We start from the raw sequence: 11,602 nt of genomic DNA, 5'->3' as shown, positions 1-11,602 counted from the left end.
GCCTCTGAAGAGGAAGACGTTGTGGTGGCACCTTCTGTGGATGTTGGAGAGGAAGCGGCCTCTGTAGAAGAAGGCACTGGTGTGGCATTGTCAGTGGGAGTAGGAGAGGAACCGAGATCTGTAGATGTAGGCACTGTGGTGGGACTCTCAGTTGGGGTTGGAGAGGAAGTGGCTGTTGCAGAAGAAATCACTGTGGTCGTGCTGTCAGTGGAAGGTGCAGACGAACTGGCCTCTGAAGAGGAAGACGTTGTGGTGGCACCTTCTGTGGATGTTGGAGAGGAAGTGGCCTCTGTAGAAGAAGGCACTGGTGTGGCATTGTCAGTGGGAGTAGGAGAGGAACCGAGATCTGTAGATGTAGGCACTGTGGTGGGACTCTCAGTTGGGGTTGGAGAGGAAGTGGCTGTTGCAGAAGAAATCACTGTGGTCGTGCTGTCAGTGGAAGGTGCAGACGAACTGGCCTCTGAAGAGGAAGACGTTGTGGTGGCACCTTCTGTGGATGTTGGAGAGGAAGTGGCCTCTGTAGAAGAAGGCACTGGTGTGGCATTGTCAGTGGGAGTAGGAGAGGAACCGAGATCTGTAGATGTAGGCACGGTGGTGGGACTCTCAGTAGGGGTTGGAGAGGAAGTGGCTGTTGCAGAAGAAATCACTGTGGTCGGGCTGTCAGTGGAAGGTGCAGACGAACTGGCCTCTGAAGAGGAAGACGTTGTGGTGACACCTTCTGTGGATGTTGGAGAGGAAGTGGCCTCTGTAGAAGAAGGCACTGGTGTGGCATTGTCAGTGGGAGTAGGAGAGGAACCGAGATCTGTAGATGTAGGCACTGTGGTGGGAATCTCAGTTGGGGTTGGAGAGGAAGTGGCTGTTGCAGAAGAAATCACTGTGGTCGTGCTGTCAGTGGAAGGTGCAGACGAACTGGCCTCTGAAGAGGGAGACGTTGTGGTGGCACCTTCTGTGGATGTTGGAGAGGAAGTGGCCTCTGTAGAAGAAGGCACTGGTGTGGCATTGTCAGTGGGAGTAGGAGAGGAACCGAGATCTGTAGATGTAGGCACTGTGGTGGGACTCTCAGTTGGGGTTGGAGAGGAAGTGGCTGTTGCAGAAGAAATCACTGTGGTCGTGCTGTCAGTGGAAGGTGCAGATGAACTGGCCTCTGAAGAGGAAGACGTTGTGGTGGCACCTTCTGTGGATGTTGGAGAGGAAGCGGCCTCTGTAGAAGAAGGCACTGTTGTGGCATTGTCAGTGGGAGTAGGAGAGGAACCGAGATCTGTAGATGTAGGCACTGTGGTGGGACTCTCAGTTGGGGTTGGAGAGGAAGTGGCTGTTGCAGAAGAAATCACTGTGGTCGTGCTGTCAGTGGAAGGTGCAGACGAACTGGCCTCTGAAGAGGAAGACGTTGTGGTGGCACCTTCTGTGGATGTTGGAGAGGAAGCGGCCTCTGTAGAAGAAGGCACTGGTGTGGCATTGTCAGTGGGAGTAGGAGAGGAACCGAGATCTGTAGATGTAGGCACTGTGGTGGGACTCTCAGTTGGGGTTGGAGAGGAAGTGGCTGTTGCAGAAGAAATCACTGTGGTCGTGCTGTCAGTGGAAGGTGCAGACGAACTGGCCTCTGAAGAGGAAGACGTTGTGGTGGCACCTTCTGTGGATGTTGGAGAGGAAGCGGCCTCTGTAGAAGAAGGCACTGGTGTGGCATTGTCAGTGGGAGTAGGAGAGGAACCGAGATCTGTAGATGTAGGCACTGTGGTGGGACTCTCAGTTGGGGTTGGAGAGGAAGTGGCTGTTGCAGAAGAAATCACTGTGGTCGTGCTGTCAGTGGAAGGTGCAGACGAACTGGCCTCTGAAGAGGAAGACGTTGTGGTGGCACCTTCTGTGGATGTTGGAGAGGAAGTGGCCTCTGTAGAAGAAGGCACTGGTGTGGCATTGTCAGTGGGAGTAGGAGAGGAACCGAGATCTGTAGATGTAGGCACTGTGGTGGGACTCTCAGTTGGGGTTGGAGAGGAAGTGGCTGTTGCAGAAGAAATCACTGTGGTCGTGCTGTCAGTGGAAGGTGCAGACGAACTGGCCTCTGAAGAGGAAGACGTTGTGGTGGCACCTTCTGTGGATGTTGGAGAGGAAGTGGCCTCTGTAGAAGAAGGCACTGGTGTGGCATTGTCAGTGGGAGTAGGAGAGGAACCGAGATCTGTAGATGTAGGCACTGTGGTGGGACTCTCAGTTGGGGTTGGAGAGGAAGTGGCTGTTGCAGAAGAAATCACTGTGGTCGTGCTGTCAGTGGAAGGTGCAGACGAACTGGCCTCTGAAGAGGAAGACGTTGTGGTGGCACCTTCTGTGGATGTTGGAGAGGAAGCGGCCTCTGTAGAAGAAGGCACTGGTGTGGCATTGTCAGTGGGAGTAGGAGAGGAACCGAGATCTGTAGATGTAGGCACTGTGGTGGGACTCTCAGTTGGGGTTGGAGAGGAAGTGGCTGTTGCAGAAGAAATCACTGTGGTCGTGCTGTCAGTGGAAGGTGCAGACGAACTGGCCTCTGAAGAGGAAGACGTTGTGGTGGCACCTTCTGTGGATGTTGGAGAGGAAGTGGCCTCTGTAGAAGAAGGCACTGGTGTGGCATTGTCAGTGGGAGTAGGAGAGGAACCGAGATCTGTAGATGTAGGCACTGTGGTGGGACTCTCAGTTGGGGTTGGAGAGGAAGTGGCTGTTGCAGAAGAAATCACTGTGGTCGTGCTGTCAGTGGACGGTGCAGACGAACTGGCCTCTGAAGAGGAAGACGTTGTGGTGGCACCTTCTGTGGATGTTGGAGAGGAAGTGGCCTCTGTAGAAGAGGGCACTGTTGTGGCATTGTCAGTGGGAGTAGGAGAGGAACCGAGATCTGTAGATGTAGGCACTGTGGTGGGACTCTCAGTTGGGGTTGGAGAGGAAGTGGCTGTTGCAGAAGAAATCACTGTGGTCGTGCTGTCAGTGGAAGGTGCAGACGAACTGGCCTCTGAAGAGGAAGACGTTGTGGTGGCACCTTCTGTGGATGTTGGAGAGGAAGTGGCCTCTGTAGAAGAAGGCACTGGTGTGGCATTGTCAGTGTGAGTAGGAGAGGAACCGAGATCTGTAGATGTAGGCACTGTGGTGGGACTCTCAGTTGGGGTTGGAGAGGAAGTGGCTGTTGCAGAAGAAATCACTGTGGGTGTGTTGTCAGTGGGTGTTGGAGATGAACTGTCTTCTGTAGAGGAAGACATGTAATTGTTGTATTTAGAAGAAGGCAATTTGCTTGTATTGTCATTGGTATCTAGAACCACAATTTCCTCTTCATACAACTTGGAGGTGCTTATGGTGGGTTTTCTTCCAGATTTTCTACTCCTTTTAAAATTTATCAGCATTTTGTTACTGTCAGTCATATATGATTCTTCCTTTGCAGTTCCTGTAAAAGTTGTCAGATTGTGTCACTTTTGTCAGTGTATTTGAAAATATTTTAAGCCCTCTAGAGTCCACAGAGGTCTGTGTGAGTAATAGGTACTAAGTGGGATATTTATTGTGGCTTTTTTAGAAAACAAATCTGGTTTCAAAATCCATTGTCTGAATGAACCAGAAATATTTGTTGCAGGTATATTCATGTCTCTCTTTCCCTCCTCTAGGCTCTTTGAGTTGAGCAGAGCCTGAACCCCTTTCCATATATCCTGGCTGGTTCCCATCCACTTTTAATAATCTTTAAGGCCCTAAAAACCATGTATTCATGGACTGTAAAATGTTGGGGGGGATTGGGGTTTATGAGTTTTCCAGTCCTTTTGCTCAGAGGTGCCCTTCCCAGCATCTCCAGGGCTGCTGGGCCTCACCTGTATCATGGATGTCTTTCATCTCCTTGCACTGAGGGTCCCGGGGGTTCCCCTGAGACACACACCCTCCTCCATCCCATACAGCCCTGTCCTCTGGGATGTCTGAAAAAGAGAAAGGGAGGTTAGTCTCTTGGAGCTATAACATTTCTTCTCATTTACGAGTTCTTTATTCTCCCCGAGTCTCTGTGATTGCCCAACCTCATCTCCCCACCCCCACCCCTTGCCTCCCCTGGAAAGGGCCACAGTGTTTGTTTCACGGTCTAGAAATCAAGCATCAGGACCTCATTCACACAGAGGTGAAGCAAGAAGACTAGGGTTTGAGGGATAAGGTCTTGAAGATCTTGAGAGATTGGGGCAAACCTCAGGTTTTGCAGCTGTGGGAAAGGGAGCTCTTGCTCAGTTCGGGAGTCAGATTTCAAGGAAGCATTTACATGTGACTAAGTCCTTTCCAATGGAATGTGAGCACAACTGAGCATGCCATTTCCAGGCCAGCCCAGAAACTTCCCCGGTGGTCCTGATCGGTGGTCCTGATCTCTCTGCCAGTTGGAGTCAGATAGCACGGAGGCCCAAGAAGATAGTGAAGCCTAGGAAGAAGGAGGCCAGGTCCCTGGATCACGACATGAAGAAAACCTACCTGCCGACCGGGAACATCTGCTCTCCTATCGTTACATGAGCAGGGAAAAAACCTTCTACCGCGGTTGAGCGATGACACATTTGGGGCATATTTGTTATAGCATATACAAAAATATCCTAATACAGTAAAGAGCTTCATTTAACTCTAGGAACAGATACACTTACTCTAATCATCTTCAAGAAACTCAAACCTTTTGTATCAAATAACCTTTTCCCACTTGAGATTTAATATATTTGTAATATTCAAGAGAATTTGGCTTAATGTGGCAACCTTGTAGTTTCAATTTAAAATACGTAATTGAGGGATGCCTGGGTGTCTCTGTTGGTTAAGTGTTCAACTCTTGGTTTCTGCTTAGGTCATGATCTCACAGTTTGTGAGTTCGAGCCCCGTGTTGGGTTCTGCACTGACAGTGTGGAGCCTGCTTGGGATTCTCTGTCTCCCTCTCTCTCTGCTCCTCCTTCGCTCTCTCCCTCTCTCTCTAAAAATAAATAAATAAACATTAAAAAAATAAAGTATATAATTGACTGATCAATTTAGACTTGTCATTTTACATGAAAATCTTGCCAAGATTATAAACAGTATTAGAACATTTAAGAGTACTTAAGATCCACCATATATATAATGTATTAGGCTTGAAGGTTTGAAGAAAGTTTTAAAAATAAACATTTTAATGTATTAGGTTTATGGAGTTTCTTGAGTACTTGAAAAGATTTTGTTTATGAATCAAACAATTGAAGTCTTTAAATAGGAAATGTAATGTATTAATTTTATAAATGTAACTTAAAATGTTTAAAGTAATTTAATTGGCCAAGTATGTAAAATAGATTAAACACTCATCAAAGGCCCTTATAAAAACATCATGCTCTGCTTCCGGCCAAGATGGAGCATCAGAGACTGGATTCGACCTCCTACCGGAAACAACACCCACCCCCAAATAACCTGATAACCATAGCAAAGACAGGAAGCAATGATTTTCAATACACTGGATGTGCCTGTGATCACCCTAGCTGACTGACTTGAGAGGGTTTCCAGCAAGATCTCTTGGGTTGAGGAGATGTAGACCAGTGTCTTGAAAGAATGAGGCAGCTAGAGTTCACAGGACAGAATTACTGGGAGGCAGACTAGCACAGAGGGGTCCCTGATCAGCCCTAGGCTGATCAGAGCATGCTTCTCAAGAAACTACCCAAGATCCAGGAAATGCCACTGGAAAAGATTAGAAGGAAAGAGACCTGGCTCTCACGTAGGCATGGGAACAATGCTCTTTCCACCAGCCAAACTGGAAAAGCCTATAATTCACAGGGCATTGGGCAGAGAGAGAACTCAGGAAGATCTTGCGTCAGTCCTAGGAAATACAGCCCTACACTGAGATTCTCAGGATTCATGTAAGGAATTATACTTAAAACAAAAAACAAAAAACAAGAGAAGACTCCATCCTGTGGGGGTTAGTGCCACCATGGAGGAGTACCACTGCCACTGCCACAAGGCTGGCTTCAATGCTGATGAAACCAACAATATCCTTAAAGAGCATATGAATAGGACCTTCAGTGGTGAAGATTATAACCAGAACATCAACCAACAGACTGCAAGCATAGTAGAGCAAACCTTAACACATTTGGTTATGTTGGGAAATGCTTATAAATATGTTGTGACCTGTGCAGTGGTCCAGAGGAGCGCATATGGCTTTCACACAGCCAGTTGCTGTTTTGGGGGGTTGCCACCTCTGATGGAACCTGTACTGTAAGATGGGAGGACCGAACCATGAACTGTGTAGTCAATGTTTCTACCATTGCTATTGACCTGTGACAGACTAAAAGTGTTCAGCCAAAGCCGTTAACTTAACAATTTGCCAGTGTGTCCCTTCTTTTTATTAAAAAAATTTTTTTTTATCTTTATTTGTTCTTGAGAGAGAGACAGGGTGTGAGCAGGGGAGGAGCATGGAGAGAGGGAGACACAGAATCCTCAGCAGGCTCCAGGCTCTGAGCTGTCGGCACGGAGCTGGACGCGAGGCTCGAACCCAGGAACCATGAGATCATGATCTGAGCCGAAGTCGGATGCTCAGCCGACTGAGCCACCCAGGCGCCCTTCCAGTGTGTCCTTCCTTAAAAAAGTAATTGTTACTTATTAATGTGCTGGATGACAAATGTGCAAGACTCTTCAAAGCTATCAACAATCTCATGGTAAATTGGCAGATTATCTCTTATTGTGTGCAGCATCATTTATGTAGGAAAAGATTTTAGGGGCACCTGGTGGCTCAGTCGGTTAAGTGTCCAACTCTTGGTTTCAGCTCAGGTCATGATCTCACAGTTTGTGAGTTAGAGCCCCGCATCAGGCTCTGTGTTGATAGCCTGGAGCCTGCTTGGGATTCTCTATCTCCCTCTCTGCCCCTTCCCCGCTCTCTTTCTCTCTCTCAAAAATAAATAAATAAGCATTTAAAAAATTAAAAAAGGGGTGCCTGGCTGGCTCAGTTGGTTAAGCACTGGACTTTGGCTTAGGTCAGGTCATGATCTCACAGTTTGTGAGTTCGAGCCCCACATCAGGCTCTGTGCTGACAGCTCAGAGCCTGTAGCCTGCTTTGGATTCTGGTCTCCCTCTCTCTGTCCCTCCCCTACTGGCACTGTCTCTTTCTGTCTCTTAAAAAATGAATAAATGTTTAAAATTTTTTTTTAGAAAAAGAAGAATATTGAGATAATACAAAGATAGAGTTTCATATAGCGGTCTATATTTTTGGCAAGTCAAAAATTCTCACAGCCATGACCTTTATTTTACTTCGTGTTGCTGGCTTTTGTGTCCTGGATGATTATAATGACCAAAATATCTGTGCAGTTAAGTCTTGCTCCTGATTATTGTTACTGAAACCTTATTTTATTTTATTTTATTTTATTTTATTTTTATTTATTTTTTTTTTAATTTTTTTTTCAACGTTTATTTATTTTTTGGGGGACAGAGAGAGACAGAGCATGAACGGGGGAGGGGCAGAGAGAGAGGGAGACACAGAATCGGAAACAGGCTCCAGGCTCTGAGCCATCAGCCCAGAGCCTGACGCGGGGCTCGAACTCACGGACCGCGAGATCGTGACCTGGCTGAAGTCGGACGCTTAACCGACTCCGCCACCCAGGCGCCCCCTGAAACCTTATTTTAAAAGAATAATAATCAAAATACCTGGGGACTTGATATCTGCTCTGTTTTTATTTAAAATATAGTAAAGATTATCTTCCTGTGCTGTAAAAGAAAAAAAAAAAAAAAGCAAGAGGAGGCGGAAGAAGAAAAGGAGGAAGAAAAAGGAAACAGGGTTTGATTTTGGAATAATTAATGTATACATATGATACAAAACTTACAAAATAAGCCTTTCTCCCACCTTATATCCAAATTGTCCTTTTCAGACTCAACTATTACTGGTTTCTTGTGAGACCTTTCGGATATTATATACATCAACAAACGCTTAAAAGAGGTATGGTTGCATACTGTATACATGGTTCTGTGTCTCGCTTTTTTTCATTGTCTCAAGCATATTAAGCTACCTCCTTCTTTGTAATGACTACATAGTGCTCCATGATATAGATGTATAGATTTATTTAATTTACCTCTTAGAGATGGGTGTTTGGGCTGTGTGGTAGGCAGAATTTTGGTCCTCATGGTCTCTGCCCCCTGGTGTTAATTCCAAGAGTATGTTATGTTACGTGGCAGAAGGAACTTGGCAAGTATGACATTGCTAATCAATTGACTGATCAGGTCAAATAGGTAGATTATCCTGGATTTTCAAGGCAGGACTGATGTTATCACATGAGCCCTTAAAAGCAGGGAAAAGAACAGAAGACAACTCAGAGAAGAGCAACAGAGAGACGCCACGTCATTTGCTAAGGTGAATATGGATATCCCTGTATTTGCGACTTTGCACTGGTATATGAGTGTATCCATTGGGCAAATTCCTACACATGGAAATTGCCAGGCAAAAGAGCATGTGCTCTGGATATTGTGTTCCTTTTTTCTCAAAGACCTTCTAAAAAAAAAAATAAAAAATAAAAAATAAAAAAGACCTTCTATAGAACTGTACCAATCACACTCCCTTTCTGTGGCTGGCAGTGTCTCTTTCCCACATTCTCAACAACGAGTATGCTATCTAGCTTTTTTGATTCTTGGCAATTTTCATGGGTTGAATTTATCCATCCTTCAAAAAATTATACTGAATTCCTAACCCTCAGGACCTCAGAACATGTCTTTATTGGGATATAGGTCTTTACAGAGGAAATCAAGTGAAAATGAGGCCATTAGGGTGGGCTTATGACCATTATGACTGGTGTCCTTATAAAAAGGGGAAATTCTGACATGAATTTAAATACATTTTTTAAAAGAAGGGAAATTCAGAGAGTATATCAAAATAAAAAGCTTCTGCACAGCAAAGGAAAAAATCAACAAAACTAAAAGACAACCTGCTAAATGGGAGAAGATATTTGCAACAACATATCCTATAAGGGGTTAGTATCTTAAATATATAAAGAACTTATACAGGGGCGCCTGGGTGTCTAGGTGGGTTAAACGTCTTGATTTTGGCTCAGGTCATGATCTCATGGTTCATGAGATCAAGCCCTGTGTTGGGCTCTGCACTGTCAGACTAGGATTGGGATTCTCTTTCTCCCTCTCTCTCTCTGCCCCTCCCCTGCGAGCTCTATCTCTCCAAATAAATAAACATTTAAAAAAAAGAACTTATACAACTCAACTCAACACTCAAAAATCAAATAATCCAATTTTAAAATGGACAGATGTGAACAGACATTTCTCCAAAGAATACATCCAGATGGTCAACAGACATATGAAAAGATGCTCAACATCACTCATCAAAAGGGAAATGCAAATCAAAACTACAATGAGGTATCACCTCACACTGTCAGAATAGCCAAAATCAAAAACACAAGAAGGGAAGTTTGGGGGCCCCTGGGTGGCTCAGTCGGTTAAATGCCACACTCTTGGTTTCAGGTCATGATCTCACAGTTCATAGGTTCGAGTCCCACATCAGGCTCTACACTGACCGTGCAGAGCCTGTTTAGGAATCTCTCTCTCCCTCTCTTTCTACCTGTCTCCTGCTCTCTCTCTGTCTCTCTCAAAATAAAAAAATAAACTTAACTAAAAAAAAAGAAGAGAAGTTTGGACACAGAGACGTGCGCACAGGGAGAACCCCTCAGGGAAAGATGAAGGCAGAGATCGGGGTGACGTGCCTGCAAGCCAAGGAATGTCTATTGCCAGCAGCTACCAGATGCCAGGGGAGAGGCCTGGCATAGATCTTTCCTTCCCTACTGCCTTCAGAGGGAGCATGGCCTGCTGACACTTTAGTCTTGGACTTCTGACCTCCAGAATTGTGAGACAAGAAATTCCATTGTTCTAAGCCACTCAGGTTGTGCTAATTTGTTATGGTGGCCCTGGAAGGGAAATTCTTTCTGGTCACCTGTGGTTGCAGCAGTGGATTCAAGGAGAGAGAGGTCAGTGGTGACCCCTAGGAAGGCTCCTCAGAGGAGAAGGACCTTGTTGATGGAGGCGAGGTTGGGGGGATAGCCACTGGAGTGACTCCCTCAGGAGGAGGATGACAGTAGGAGGGTGGTGAGGACATGGGTGGGCAAAAGCACTCAGGTTGGGGAAGGGAAGGGGGGGAAGCGAGCAGAAGGAGATGACTGAGCACCCAGGCCTTGGACGCATCTGTGCTGGATATGGGAGGTAGGAGGCACTTGCCAGGGCTGGACAGGGCTCGACTGGGCCCAGAATGTTGTGTTTCGTTGAGAAGCAATATAACCAGGGTGTGCTGGAAGGAGGGGCCAGACGGCCAGAAGAGGGTGTGCCTGCCGGGAAGAGCCAGGTGAAGGCCACCAGATTCTTCCTCAAGGCCCACGCCCCACTCAGGCATCCCCAGTCCAGTAGCCTGAGAAAGGATGTGGCTCTGGGTCCCCAAAAGGACACATGGGAGAGTCAGGTGCCATTCAAGGCTGACCAGGGCTCTACAGACCAGCTGATGCCAGGCCCAGAGAGGGGACCACAGAATCCCAGAGAGTCTTCAAGGCTCCATTTCACTGAGGGGGGAGACTGGGAGTGGAGATGCGATGAGCCACAGGGTGCAGAATGTGGGAGAGACCAAGGGGTGGGAGGAGGAGAAAAAGAAGAAGGGGGAGAGAGGGAGAGGGAGTGGAGGGAGGGGCCAGAAAGAAGGAACAGAGAGCAGAAAGGAGAGAGCAGGGGAGTGGAGGAATGAGAAGGAGCTGGAAACATCTTCCCCAACTAAGGCCCATTTTAGGGCCTAAAATGCCACTATTAGAGATAAGTCACTAAGAATCTGAACAGCACACACAGTGCCTGGGAAGAGGGTGTCATTCTCAGTACTAATAAGGTGGCAGCTCTGGGTGTCATCACATTGGGAGTCCGTGCCAAGTGATGGCAGGGTTCAGGTCAGTGAACCAGCCCTTTAGACCATGCCAAGCCACTGCCCGACCCTGTCCCAGACTTCGGCCCCCCTGCCTCCCTCCATTCTCTTCATTTGCCAGTCAGCCCTCAGGTAGGCCCTGTCTCCTTAGGGTGGGTTTGGGCCAAGGAGACCCCAGCCCCAGGATTACATTTACAGGTACTTTCTTCCCAGCCCCCACTCCATTTCCTCTTTGGAGAAGAGTTGCCCAAGGTCTGGGTCCAGGGAACCAGGAGCCCCCGCTGCTCCTGGTGTTTTGAGCTCAGGGCAAAACACAGTCCAGGACATGGCAGTCTGAATGACATCCACAGGGCCCAGCATGAGCCCCCACTTTTGCGTCTAAGACCCCTTCCCACCCCACCCAGGCCATTCCTGGAGCACATCTCAAGGGAGTGCAAATCTGAGGCCTGCAGTTTCGTTTCTGCCTTTCCCCTCCCTCTTTCTCTGGGGACAGGCGAGTGGCAGAGGGAACCCCTGAAGGGTGTGACCAGGAACCCCTGTCATTCTCTGCCAACCTGAGCCCAGTCCCCATGGCCATGGAATCCTTAGTGGGCCCAACCCTTGTCCTTTAGGGGAAGACACTGAAGCCAGAGATGAACTGAGCTGCCCCACAGCACACAGCTGTTTCACTGCATTTTTAGAATCTGGGGCTCCCAAAACCCCAGCTTGTGCCCATTTGGCTAGAGCAGTGGCCCCTTTCCTGGTTCTGGGATGCCCGACAGC

General features: G+C 47.4%; 1 pseudogene; it reads left to right on the top strand.

Moving 5' to 3' along the window:
* The first annotated feature begins 4,862 nt into the window (after positions 1–4,862).
* On the top strand, positions 4,863–6,382 carry LOC123589742 (annotated as a pseudogene).
* The last annotated feature ends 5,220 nt before the right edge of the window (positions 6,383–11,602 follow it).

This window comes from Leopardus geoffroyi, chromosome E3 (assembly GCF_018350155.1).
Source record: "Leopardus geoffroyi isolate Oge1 chromosome E3, O.geoffroyi_Oge1_pat1.0, whole genome shotgun sequence".
NCBI lineage: Eukaryota > Metazoa > Chordata > Mammalia > Carnivora > Felidae > Leopardus > Leopardus geoffroyi.
The sequence above is the reverse complement of the archived record's forward strand: the minus strand, read 5'-3'. Positions and strand labels throughout refer to the sequence as shown.